This window comes from Paroedura picta, chromosome 15 (assembly GCF_049243985.1).
Source record: "Paroedura picta isolate Pp20150507F chromosome 15, Ppicta_v3.0, whole genome shotgun sequence".
In the NCBI taxonomy this organism is placed as follows: Eukaryota; Metazoa; Chordata; class Lepidosauria; order Squamata; family Gekkonidae; genus Paroedura; species Paroedura picta.
In genome coordinates, this window is record NC_135383.1 from 2,151,075 (window position 1) to 2,164,570 (window position 13,496).

A 13,496-nucleotide genomic window follows, 5' to 3' on the forward strand; every position below is an offset into this window, starting at 1 on the left:
TGGGCTGCGCTCCGGTGGGGGATCCCTTGCTCTGTTGGGAGCCCAGTGCGGCCGGGCTGATGGGGCCAGTCAGTGGCAAGGGAGGAAGTTCGGGGCGATCCTGAAGGCGTGTGCCTCTGCCTTGTTGTTGCTGTGAGCTGTTTGTTTTCTCTCTGGGACTATTAATTCCCCCTCCCCGCTTAATGCTTCCCCCCTTCCTTCTGTAAGCTTCCACCATCCTGTCCGTAAAGGTTGCTTGTCAGGTTCCCGGCGCGCTGTCTAAATGAAAAGGAATTTTAATTTATTTGGGACAAGCCGGTGACGGATGAGGAGGCTGCTCATTACATTTAATGAGTCTTTTCTTGCACCTTGGCTGGATCCGGGAGGGGATTTGTTTTCTTCCTTCCTTGTGAGCATCCATGGAGGGGGGGGGGTCCCACGTTGGCTGCACCTCCCCTCTTTGCTTTAGTTTCTGGGCCAGGGCAGGACAGGGCAGGGGGGCTCTCAGGCCACAGGAGAGCTTGGATGGAGAGAAGGCTGTTCCTGGCGGAGCTGCCCATGGCCCAGGCCTAGAAGTGGGGTCTGGCGGCGGGGGAGGCCCTGTGGCCAGCCTCAGACTACTTGCCACAGAGCAGTGTGGGCCTGTGCACAGCCCCCCTGGGATCATGGACTGGTGACTTATCCACCTAAGACTGATGGGGGCTTTCTATCACCGGATGGGGGGGTAGCATTTATAAGCTTAAAGGGTGCCAAGGCTTGTGTTTCACTGCCCTTTCCTGGAATTTTAGAATTGGCAGGTAAAGAGGAACTCAGTCTGACACATATACCCCTGAGACTGGATTTGTGCCTCCATAAACACAAAATTTCACCTTTTCACACTGTGCTAATTAATCCAGAACAGCTGCCACTTCCTGGTTCCGGCCTCAGCCCTGACATATGCTGGGGAGGGGGAGTTTGGCCCCCTTTGAAATGCACAGGCAGGGGGGGGCTGAAGTGTGCCTGCACGGAGGGTGCTTACCCTCGTGCTCACATCGCAGGGAACATTTCACACTCGCAAACGAGTCAAGTCCCCATTGTTATCTGTGGGGCAGCTTGGACCCCGCTGGGCTCTGGCATGTTTGAAACTGTTTCTGTGACTGTAATAAAATGGTTGATGATTGACTGGCCTCAACTTTGCACCTGTTATTTTGGTCTAAAAAATTAAGAAAGGTGTTTTTTTTTTAATTTAGGGTTTAAAAAAATTATTGGTTTATTCTGCCAGGAATTAAAAGCATCAGGAAGGGTTTAATGTGCTTTGTTCTGAAATGTTGGTTCTGGAATGATCCAGTCTTGGGTGTGTTTTTGTTCTTTATTAGGTCAAGGGCATTAAATGCGTAGGCTTGATATGTATTTGTTAAGGATGTGGCTGTGTTTTGTTTTCCTCTCGGAGGTTGGAAATTTTAATTTAAAGGGAGAAAAGGGTTTTCCTCTCTAAAGTACTATTGGAAAAACTTAATTATTCAAGTTCAAAACAATGTTAACCATGTTTTCCAGCCCCGGTGGGTTCATTTCCTAAGCCTATCCAGTTCCCTAAAGCCCCACTTTGGGAAAGCAGCTCCCCCTGCTGGTGGGAGCTATACCATTCTCTCCAGTAAACTCTCCTTCGGGGACCCGGGTCAGCGAGATTCCTTTGCTGTCCTATCGCAGCTGCAGTCATCCTTTGGCATTTAATATGGAGCTAGTAAAGTCTGGAGGTTTGCCTGCCCTTCCCCCATCTGAGTCGCAATGCACGTGAGGGCGTCCTCTGTGCATGTGCAGGCAACTTGGATCATCTTGGCTCATGGAGGGAAGTCTGGGACGTTGGCTAAGCCATGGAAATGAGCATCTGGGAATTGTGTCGAAGTCAGCGCTGCAGTCTCCATGTGGGTGAACCCGTCCGTTGTGTTCTGGGGCCAATGACCTCGCTCCATCGGAACGCTTATCTCTTGCTGGGACCTGCCAATCTCCTTCACTCATTGTGACATAGGTTCTCTCAATACCCTTTGAGCCATACCTGAAAAAGTTCCAGGTGAGGGATGGAAAGGCAGAAGCGTCTGTCTTGCCATGTCCTGGTTGCATTTAGGGTTCAGAGACAGTCAAAAGTTGCTTAAAGTGGGATTTGTTGGCATTCTTTTGCACGAAACATCACAGAAGTCAGAGGGCTCAGGACTTCTTCTGCAGAGGTAATTCAGGCCTCTCTCTTCTGCAGTGTTCGCACACTTTCTGTAGATGGTCTTTGCCTTTTCTTCACAAGGAGCATCATGTTGAGTAGCAGGGAAGAAGGTTTGTCCTGGATTCTCTGTCTCCTAGAGGAGAGACAGTTTTCCTCTCTGTAACTGTGGCGGTGTAGGGCGGAGTGGGCTCATATCTAGTAAGTCATGTAAACAAAGAGACCCCATGAAGTCCACCCGCCCCGTCCCTTCAAGGAGTTACGTACTTAGAAAACAACGTCTCCACCATCTCTGTGGTGTGGACTGCTGAAGTTCTTTCTTCATCCCATGATTCACTCTGTTTTGGGTACATTCTTAATTGCAGATTGAGTTTCTCGTCCTTGTGGCTGTCGTGATGGGCAGGAAAGTCTGTGCAACCCCAGGTGGTGTGTAGAGCATTCCTGTTTGTTGGGGGGATGCTTCAGGGCCTTAATTCATTGCCTCATCCCAGCACTAGGGGAAGCAAAGATGAATTATGCAAATTAAACCCGTGCTCAACTTCTGCTATCTTTTGCCAAGGGAGAATTTGGGTCATCTTGACAGGGTTGAACTGACATGCCCCCCCCCTTTCTTCCTTGGTGGCTTTTCCAGAGGAAACCTTCATAGTTCAACTGAAGGCCTTTCTTTTGGTAACATTAGGTCTCTTGGGGATTATCTCTTGGCAGAAGGATAATGGTTCCGTCATAGTGCATGTGTATGTTGCATGCGGAAGGCTCCCAGTTCAATCTCTGGCACTTCCAGTTTAAAAGATCCTGAGTAGCAGGTGCTGAGAAAATCTTTGCATGATACTTTGGGGAATTTCTGCCAATCAGAAGAGACGGTTCAGGTCTAGATGGCACAATGGCCTCATTCGGGAGACGTCAGCTTCATATGTTCAAACACCAAACTACAAACAGGCCTCGGTATGAAACCCATCATGGTTCAGTGGCAGAGAACATGCATGGCATGCAGGCGGTCTAGACTGGCTTGAGAGGAGTTACTCTTCTGTGAGAAGTCCAGCTCTCCTGCGAGTGAGAGGCAGGGACACTTTAGAAGAGCTAATTCTTTGTATCTTGTGGAACACAAATAAAGGCTGAGAGGGCAGCTGAGTTATAAAAATGTTTACGGGCTAGTAATTTCTTTTCTTTTTTGGGAGGGAGAAATTAAAAGATATCAGTTTCATGCTGTCTCACTGTTTTGTTTTTAAAGTTCCTTAACCCAGGATTAAGAGCCTCTTGTGGCGCAGGGTGGTAAGGCAGCCGACACGCTGTCTGAAGCTCTGACTATGAGGCTGGGAGTTTGATCCCAGCAGCCGGCTCAAGGTTGACTCAGCCTTCCATCCTTCCAAGGTCGGTAAAATGAGTACCCAGCTTGCTGGGGGGTAAACGGTCATGACTGGGGAAGGCACTGGCAAACCACCCCGTATTGAGTCTGCCATGAAAACGCTAGAGGGCGTCACCCCAAGGGTCAGACATGACTCGGTGCTTGCACAGGGGATACCTTTACCTTTACCTTTAACCCAGGATTAAGAACTCGGTGCTCCGGTGTTAGATGGAAGAGGGCAGAGGCCTGAAATGCTACTTTTCATTTCTGCTCTGCTCGCCTTTCGCCATGGAACTCAAGGGGCCCTTGTTTACTCATTATTACACCTTAATCTCACCCATCCTATAAGGAGCTTCAGGCAACATACGTGGTTCTCCGCGCCCTTGGTTTTATCCTCACAACAACCCTGTGAGGTAAGTTAGGCTGTGAAAGAATGACTGGCCCAAGATTGCCCAATGGCGAGCAGGGATATGAACTGTGGTCTCCCCAGTTCGAATCCAACACTACATTGGTTTCTTTTCCAGACATTGACTGTGTCCAAGGCCTACTTTTAGCAATGTTGCCATACCTTGTGCCTTCTAGTCACTAATAGAATAGCTTTCTGACTGCAATGGAACCATTAACCCAAAGAGATTATGTTGGAGTACATGATTCCTAGGGACATGAAGCCTAGAAATCCATGATATTACCTGAGAACCATTTCTGGGTGCTTGTTGGCTGGTTTCATCCTATTAACAATTTTGAGGGCTTTTAAAAAATGGGCAGAATTACGCCTTTGCCCGCCAGCCTGCTTTTAACTAGCTCTTTACTATTGTCACATCTGTAGTCTGTGGCACAAATGATGTGGTGTTCCCTGCTCCAATGGGAACATGAATCAACATTGTTCTTCTCTTAAACATTGGAAGGCAGATTGCGAGTCTTCAGAATATATCTGACCCTCAGAGAATGTCCTCTTTCCTAGAGAAGTTCTGCTTTAACTCAAAAGATCCCTTCCATTGGGAAGAGATATGGGGAGAGGAGTTGAGTTTCTCTTCTTTTTTTCATCCCTGGTCTCTTTGAGAGAGCTTCATGCACTTGGCAACCCTCTCATCTCACTCTTAACAGAATGGGACCTTCTCACCAAGGTTCTTTTCTGGGAACCCAAGTTTGAATCATGCTGGCCCCGTCTTGCTTCAGAAGGAAACATGAGTGAAGGGGAAGAGAAGTGTTGTCATCTTGAGGCCCCAGACAAGTTGGCAGCTCCTGAGGGTGACATCATTGAAGTGGAAACTCACACAATCCGAATGCGGTCCCAGAGACCATCTGCACTCTGGCTGCCCATTTAGGAACCAGAAAAAGAAGGAATAGCAAAGATGATTTTCCTTAGTTAGAACCCACAGGTCACAACCCTGTTCAGCCGCACACGTGCGCACGCACACACATGCACCCTCTGGTTCACTGTGGACCGGATCAATTTGGACGTCTTCAGCAATAAAAAATGCCGATGTCGTCCTAATTCACCAGGCCCCGAGATGACAGCAAATTTACATTTTTTAATTAAACTAGCAGCCAGTTTTTATGAGAGGGGGCTGGGTTATGCAAATCAAATGGTTGTGTACGAAAGATTAGGAGAGTTTGGGAATAAATTCCACAAATGCTAATAAAAGAGAGAGAGAGGAAGAATGAGAGAAAGAGGGAACATTGTTCTATTGCCCCCTTTTAGACTGATTTCCCTGGAGAAAACTAATGGGGAGGGGGTAGGAGCTTTCAAAGACAGGTAACATTAATTTTTAGGATTGAAGTTTCTCTCAGACCAGGACCACTCCCAGAGGATTGTGGCACTTGGACATCAGAAGAGGGGAACACTCATTAGCTGTTGTGTTTGCATCACTATCCCATGGAAACTTTGCCAGATTAGGGCTGCAAGAAAAGAGAGGGGCCGCCCCAGTCATCCTCCCCCAGGGTTCGTATTTGTCCTGTGGGGTTGCAAGAAAGGTGCTGAGATTCAATGCCTGAAGTTGTTAGTAGTTCTGTGCCCACACTCTGTGTTAACATGGCACAAGGGAATACTTGCAGCCAGGTCCTGAGGCTCTTCAAAATATGGAAGCAAGGGACACTTAGCTGTTAGCCCCATGTGGTTTTTGGCAGAATGGGATTGTGAGGTTCCAGGACCATGTCAGCAATGTTGTGTTTACTTGGAGGTGGTTCTGTGGACCTTCATTAAACATTGGTTAAGAGCCAGAACAATTATCTGGTGGCGGAATGGAACTTCCCTGTCTCCCCCTCCCCGATAACCACAGACTATTAATCTCCATGAAATACTGGTCTTGGGGGATAGAAAACCTTGAGGAATGACATGAGGAGGGTCTACACTGGGAAGGGAGAATCGGGGGGAATTGCCAGTGGAATGCACAGCCCATTAAGCTGAATCCAGGAGCAAGGGCTGCCTCCCCTGTGGTTCTGCATTTCCCACACTTGGATGGCCCAGTTGCAGCATTGTGGAGTATGGATGGCCCAGTTGCAGAACAGTGGAATGCCTGTGACCCTGTTTCTTGTTGTTGTTTGGTTATTGAAGTAGCATTTGCATTCTACAGATGTTTTGTCAGTCCTCCTGTTATTCATCTTTATGAGGTAGGCCACTTGCTGATCCCACTTGATTTTCTGGGAACTGAGGTTCACTTTCCTAGGGCCAACCATTGTTCAGACCTGAGCAGGGAAAGCAAAGTGGGCCTGGGAAGAGCAAGAAGCCAGGGCTCGTGGGCAGCCCCAACCTCAAGGAGAGGCCACAACTCAGTGGTAGAATATTTGTTCTACATTCAGAAGCTTCCCGGTTCAGACCCTGACATCTAAAGGATCTCAGGTAGCAGATGCTGGGGAAGACCTTTTTCTGCATGGGACCCCTGGAGAGTTGCTGGCAGTTGGCATAGGCCGTACTGAGTTCCAGTGGCCTACATTCTGGGAAGGCCGCGTGCCTTAATAGCAAGATATGTGATTTAAATGCACACGATCCCTGTTCCATGCCCAGCATTTCCATGTAAAGGGGCTCAGGTAGCAGGTAATGGACAAGACCTTTCTCTGCCATTGCAGATCAGAGTAGATGGCGTTGAGGTGAATGGATGGATCTTTGTTCTCACTTGGTTAAAGAAGCTTCAAATGTTCAGAACAGTCAGGAGTTCATGGCCCCATTTCTTCTCTAAGCCAAGGAGCAGAGTTGGCTTAGGAGCCAATCAAGAAGAACCAAGAGGAGTAGCTTTTAAGCTTCTCAGATAAGGGCAAGGCCAAGGCAGTTGCAGTACTTTGCACACCAAAGTGAAAATGATACTCAGGGCAAATAATCTTAGCGTCTAAGGTAGACTGTGAAGTCCACCCAGAGGTTTCACTCTTGTGCCTGTACTGCCCAGTTTGGAAGGTCTTTGGCTGGCCAGGCAAGCAGAGGGTTCTAGCAGAGGGCAAGAATCCCTCTGGCAGGGCTGCCCTGGCTCCCTGGCCTTGTTTGCCAAGCTGAGCAGTGTCAGCTGTTGAGGGCTAAGAGGAAGGGAAAGCCTTCTCCTTGCTGGGAAGCCGTTTGGGTTTCCAAACCTGCGGCAGTTTCATGCTCAGGATAAAAGCCGAGCAGCCCTTGCAGGCTCAAGTGAGAGTGGAGAGAAGAAAGCTTTGGGAGCTCAAAGTGCGGGGAATGAAATGGGAGGGCAGGCCCTTCCAGGCCCGGCTCCCCGTGGGGCTCCTTTGCACAGGGCGGGGCTAGGCCACCTGTTCTTGCTGCTACTGCTTTTCTTCCTCCTTTGAGGGTGTGAAGTGATGATTCACGTGTTCTTCCAAGCATCAAGAGCAATGTAAAGACTTTTCCATGAGGCATGCTTAAAAAAAAAGCACTTGCTTTATTTATTTATTTATTTATTTATTTATTTATTTATTTATTTATTTATTTATTTATTTATTTATTTATTTATTTATTTTTCTTGGATTTCTCTACCACCCTCCCATAAGGCACAGGGCAGTTTCCATAAAATGTTGTGGGCGTACATCACAATCACAGTCACAACACAAACACATCAACAGCAATAACAATAACAATAGTGGTTCCAAAATTAACAGACTATTACAACAGGTTCATTTGAACAACAACCTGAACTAGAACCCCTGGGGAGGTCAGTTTGGTTCAGGTCATGGAGGGGGGTGTTGGGGGGGGATGTTGTTGGAATGCATGTTCTCTCCCCCGTGAGTAGCTTGGCCTCGCAGGCACCCTCTGGCACATATGCCCCAAAACATGCACCAGCAGTCACACTGTGCAATTTGCCCGTGTGCACCCTGCTCCACCAGATCACCATGCTGTTCTCAGTGTGCTCAAACCCGAATCTCCCAGGAGACCTGCTCCTTTTTGGGTGAGAGAAGCAGAAGTTCTGATATGGTATCCATTGCTGTTTTCCAGTCACTGCTTGTGGTCTCTCAGGTGTGGCCTAGGTTTAATGCCTACAACCTGCTAGAAGAGGGGTAGTCAACCTGTGGTCCTCCATTTGCTGGCAGGGGCTCATGGGAATTGTAGTCCATGGACATCTGGAGGACCACAGGTTGACTACCCCTGCACTAGAGGACATGATCCTGCTCAGTTTAGGGTTGCCAGCTCTGGGTAGGGAAATACCTGGAGATGCTGGGGTGGGGAGGGGCCTCAGTCCACCCTCCAAGGAAGCCATTTTGTCTAGGAGAAGTGGTCTCTATAGGCCCTTGCTGTCCATCTGATTCCATCCACTGGGCAGGCAGCTTCTTTTCTGAGGGGAAGCAGAGAGGGTCCCCATCCCGCTGACTGACATCTCCCCAAACAGGGCTTGTTCTGTTCTCCGTGGTGGGGCCATGGGTGTGGAGCTGTTTGTATTCGGCTTTGTTTCCACTATGGCAAACATGCATGTACTCTTATTAACTTAGCAAAAAGTTTGCTTTCTCTGTATTATTCTTTTGGGTGTGTCTCTGATGCCGACAATATGAGAGATGTGAGACATCAGCTTTGAGCGATCGGGTGGTGCTGGGGGGGAATTTATAGTTTTTGTTTTTAAATTTTTCCTGCCATTTCCAGAGACGTACAAGGTAGCTTTTATTGGACAATCATTCAAAATCATTTCTACACCTCAGAATTTTCGTATGGAAACAGTCAGCAATTAGATAAAGGTTTTAATGAAACAAATCATCCGACAACTGCAAGAGTGAAGCGGAGCAGTGTTGCCTGTTCTAGGTGACGTCACAGACACTGTCCAACAGGGCTCTGTGCCATTGCTGGGCTATGTTCTGCACACTTGTTGCAAGTTATATGCTATCTGCTGGTGGGAAGGGGAAATGACAAATATTGTGATGTGAATCTTGTGGAAACGCTGTCTCCTTGCAAGCAAGGCTTTTGCCTTGAATTAATGCCTGGATTCCCCACCTGCCCGCTTGCCTCGGGACATACAATGAGGGCTGGTTCCCAGGAGCTTGTTGGAAAGAAGGTGACAGTGCCTTCCCCAACATTAGACACTTGAACATAAAAACAGGCACTGTCCTGGCTCCAGCATCACCTGGTTGACTTGCATGTAGGAATGAGCCACTGCTGATTCCACGCGGTGGGTTGGGCTTTCAGGCCTCCACCTCTCCTCTCACATCCCACTTTGAGTCTCCGAGGGTTAAAAACCAAAGCGTATACGTGTGACTCGGCCCATGTGGGACATGGCTGACCAGATCAAGTCCAGATTTCCTATCGTTTGAATCATGTGGACATGCTGCAAACTTCAGGGCTGGTAGTACCAGCTGCTTCACTCGACGCGTTCCTTCCTGTCGCCCTTTTGAGTTCTAATCCCCCCCCCCCAAAAAAAGCTGGCAATAGTCAGTCTTGAGACAGGTACGATCAGGATATGGATCTTGGCAAACGCTCAGGGCCTCTTTGGAGGACAACCGTTTGTGACGTCACCTGTTTGCTTTTTTCCTCGTTTATTTTGCTTTGTTTTGCAAGAACATTTTGTGCCACAAGATGCACCAGCCAAGTTGCAGAAGAGGGCGACCGACAAAGAGTGCCCTGAACTGGTTTTGGCTTCCTGGCGTCCTGGCTTTTCGATGGAGAGAAAATGAAATGAGAAACAAGGCCCCCTGTCTCAGTCACCTTTCTGGCCTACCCAGAATATTAAAATGGCTTCTCCTATCCAGACCATGCAGAAGCATTTATGTGCATCCTTCTTTGCAGCCTAATTTCTGATTGAGAAACCCTGGGGTAGATCAGGCCAACCATGTCATTCATCTAAGGGAGCTTCGTGCGTGCCCTCCTGCCTACACTGGCCAATGCTGCCATTGCTCCTGCTTGACTTTGAATTGTCCGTTGGTCATCTCAGAGGTTGGACTCTATCATGTGTGGCCAAATGGTTCAGTCCGAGGGGCCACTTCTGAGGGCACTGAGTCTCTTGCTTTTGGTGGGGCACAGAAGAGGTTGAGCTGCATTCTTCTCACAGTCCTTTAAAGCACTCGGGGATCCAGATGTGTGTTCCGTCTCCCCGTCACTCTGCTGCTCTTAATGGCACACGGCCCTCAAACTTCCTTCTGGCTTTTCAGGAGAGGTGACCCAAGCTTGAGGACTTGATAAGAAGCTCCAGCAGGCCAGATGTACTCTCCCTTCTTCTGTAGAGTGGTGATTTCCCTACCGCAGCCTAAATAAATCAAACCCAATGGAGAAGCTGTGATCCCCAGGCAAGCTGGTTACTTGGCTGGCCCCAGGGGTCAAGGGTGTGGTGGAATGTCCAAAAATGCCCAGCCTCCTTTGTCGGTTGTTCCATGCGAAATGCAAATCCCCACCAAACATGGCTGCAGTGCCCTGGCCGAAATGCATCAATAGGCCCTGAGGTGTCTAAGCAGCCATGAATACGATCTGGCTGAGCCTTGGCCGGAGGGGGTCATTGCTCCCCCCTCCAGCCAGTTCTTGTGCCCCCCCCCTCCACGAGCTGTGCATCCGCCTTGAGAAGAGCAGTTTGTTTTGCCAGGGTGACCTGTTTAATCATCTCATTTTCTGGTGGCCGTTTATTCCTCGTTACCACGGTTACGGCCCCATTAAGGGGAGAAGCAATAAGGCAGCGAGTCAAACAGGTAATAAAAACATTAAAGCCATGTGCGTATCGGCGGGAGGGGAGGGCGTGCAGTGAGACGAGACGGACCCACACCAGGGAGATAGTGGGGTCAGGACCGAGGAGGGGGGCCTGGGAGAGGGAGGAATGAAGAGGACAACTCCGGTAAACTCGGGAAAAGTTTTATGGAAGCAGAACACTGGGGGATCCATCTGGCCCCAAGGTTATGTCGGGCTCGAATGTGACCAAAGAGAAAGAAGGCAGGATATGTAGAGGAATGGGTGGAGCTATGCAAATAGGAGCAAGCTTGGTTTTCAGCCGTTCCCCTTAAATGGTTTCAGCCATTTCCTTCCGCATCAGGGAGCTTTTACTGCGGTTTGGCATTCCAACGGGAGCGGTGGTGGTGGTGGTGGAGGGTCTCTTTTAAACATCTGTGTGACATTGCCTCCACTGTCTAGGCCAGGGGTAGTCAAACTGCGGCCCTCCAGATGACCATGGACTACAGTTCCCAGGAGCCCCTGCCAGCGAACGCTGGCAGGGGCTTCTGGGAATTGTAGTCCATGGACATCTGGAGGGTCGCAGTTTGACTACCCCTGGCCTTGGCCTTCCTCTGTTATGCTCCAATCTTAGTTTGATACTTTTCAGAATGATCACATAGTATGCTATACATGCTCTCAGGATGGGAAGATAACCATTTTGGTAGGACTCACCTTGTAGTATTTATTGACCCGGTATTTTATGTGACTATAAGAATGCACAGGTTTCAGAGTTAACACAAGAACTTTGCTGTGTAAGAGCACCTGGCACCTGAAAGTGGGGGGTGGGTAGTGGCGTGGGATTATTTCTCACCTCTGGTAGCTGCAGGTAGCCAGTGCAGAGATGTGTCAGAAAAAAATGCAATAATGCTACCTACATGAAAAGGCCTGGGAGAGGTAGAGCCTCATTTCACCTCTGCTCCTAGCAGGTTCCTTTTTCTTTTCCACTTCTGAACCCAGCGAGGGTGGGGCCAAATGCTTGACTTCAGAGTTTCGTGCTTCTGTGCCAGCTGGAGTTTGCCCCAGATACCGACTTACCTCTTTTCTGCCTGTGAAATGGGAAGAATTGCACCTCCCTCCGTTGGCTTGAGGATATTAATTAAAAGATGGTGAGATGCCTGACAGTTTTGTTAATTGTTTTTGGGGCAAGGGGGAGAATGAGGGAGGGGTTCGGTATCTTCAGCAAGGGCAGAAGAGAACTGGCCTGGAGACCAAAGTCTCTATAAAACCAGTTAATTGTCCAGTTAATTTGGGCCTGACCCCTTTGTGGCATTTTACGTTACAGGTGGTTTTTGTTATTTTAATTTTTTGTCTTAATGTTGTTTTGGGTTTTATAGCAGCTTGTGCCCCCCTCTGACTTTATCAGAAAACATATTTGTGGTGAGTGCAGAAGAAAGGAGCCAGAGCCATGAGTAAATATTCTACGTGTAAATGAGCAGCGTGACCTTGAGAGGGAGAGGGAGGGAGGGGCAGATATGAAGGAAAAGGGAAACTTGTTAAAAAAAAACACAGGGAAAAAATGTTTGCAGCTGGGACTGGAGGTGGGGAGTATTCAAAGAATTCACCAGGAAATGTTAAAGCAAACTCTGGAAGAGTTCGTTGAGTGCTCCGATTTGCAGAATGTCTGCTGAAATCAAGAGCCATTTAGAGGTAATTCACAGGACTGAACCTGCACTTTTCAGCAGCTATTTATATATTATATATATATTTGTAAGGCACTCTTTTCGTAATTATTTGTGTCTTTCTCTTGCTGTCCCTCATTTATCCTCCCTGCTGACCTGTGTGACTAAGCCGTGCACAGACCCATGCACTGTCATGAACACAGGCCCAGAGGACCGCTCATCCAAGGTGTAAAAGAGCCAGACTCTCCCCTTTTATGAAAAATGGGCAGGTCAGTAAGGATTTGATCCAGCCTTCTTCCTGACTTGCTGGTTTTCAGTGGCAGGAAGGATTTTTTACACAGAGCAAATGAACCAAACCTGCATTTCCTCCTCCCAGTCTTTGTACCGTACGATTTATCTGCACTCCTAGGTATGCGGATACAGGATACGAACTCAAGGCCTATTCTGCATTTGTCAAGCCTCAGATGTGTGGAAGAATAGAGCAGTTTGGCAATCCTAAAACAAAATCCGTTGCTGGATTTTATTTTATTTTTTCTATATTTTTCAGTGTAATTTGCTAGAGATAAATGTTCCCAAGGTTTTCAGCAACTGGGGATTTTTTAAAAAATAATCTGAGTAAAAGGTTATTGGCTGCCCTAGAAAATAAAACTTAAAAAAAAAGAACCAGTTGTTCAAATGCATACACAAGTTAATGTTTTTGGAGTATTCCCCCAAAGTGGAAATATTTCATCATGTCTGTTAACTCAGTTTTAGGCTCCCAAGATCACAGGAAAGCCTGTCCAGTTTGCCTTCCCCAAAGTGCGGCTTGTTTCAACCGCTGCCACAGATTCATGCCTAAGACACAATGTTAGGGCTGCTGCCTCTGGCCTCACATCCCCTCTGAATTCCCTCCCCAGACAACATCCCAACATCTCCAGGAATTTTCCAAGCCAGAGCTGGCAACTCTGCCTCAGATCCGTGTTGTCCTAAAGGGGGTGGAGGGTAAGAACTAGGCTTCCCAAGGAAGGGTCTCCGGCTTAGCCACGGCCCTGCAGAGTTCTGCCGTCAGGGCTCTGTCCCTTGGCGTGTTCTACCCAGTACTTTCTCCTTGCTTTCTCTGCGGAGCATCAGGATCACATTGCTAGCCGGCAGGGCTATATGTGCCTCAAGCGTTTAAAAAGCAATAGTCAGAAATCTCTGTTGAGGGAAGATACTATGAGCTGTGTAACTGCGCAAATGAAGAAAATTTGCATAGTTTTCCGTTTTCTGTATAATTTATTCTAGTGGGGGTTGGTGGGACAG

The 13,496-nt window shown here is 48.2% G+C and overlaps 1 protein-coding gene across 7 annotated transcripts in view; it reads left to right on the forward strand.

Moving 5' to 3' along the window:
• The window catches only part of CASZ1 (castor zinc finger 1), a 214,626-nt gene that overhangs the window by 122,797 nt on the left and 78,333 nt on the right, over positions 1–13,496 (forward strand). The window lies entirely within an intron of this gene.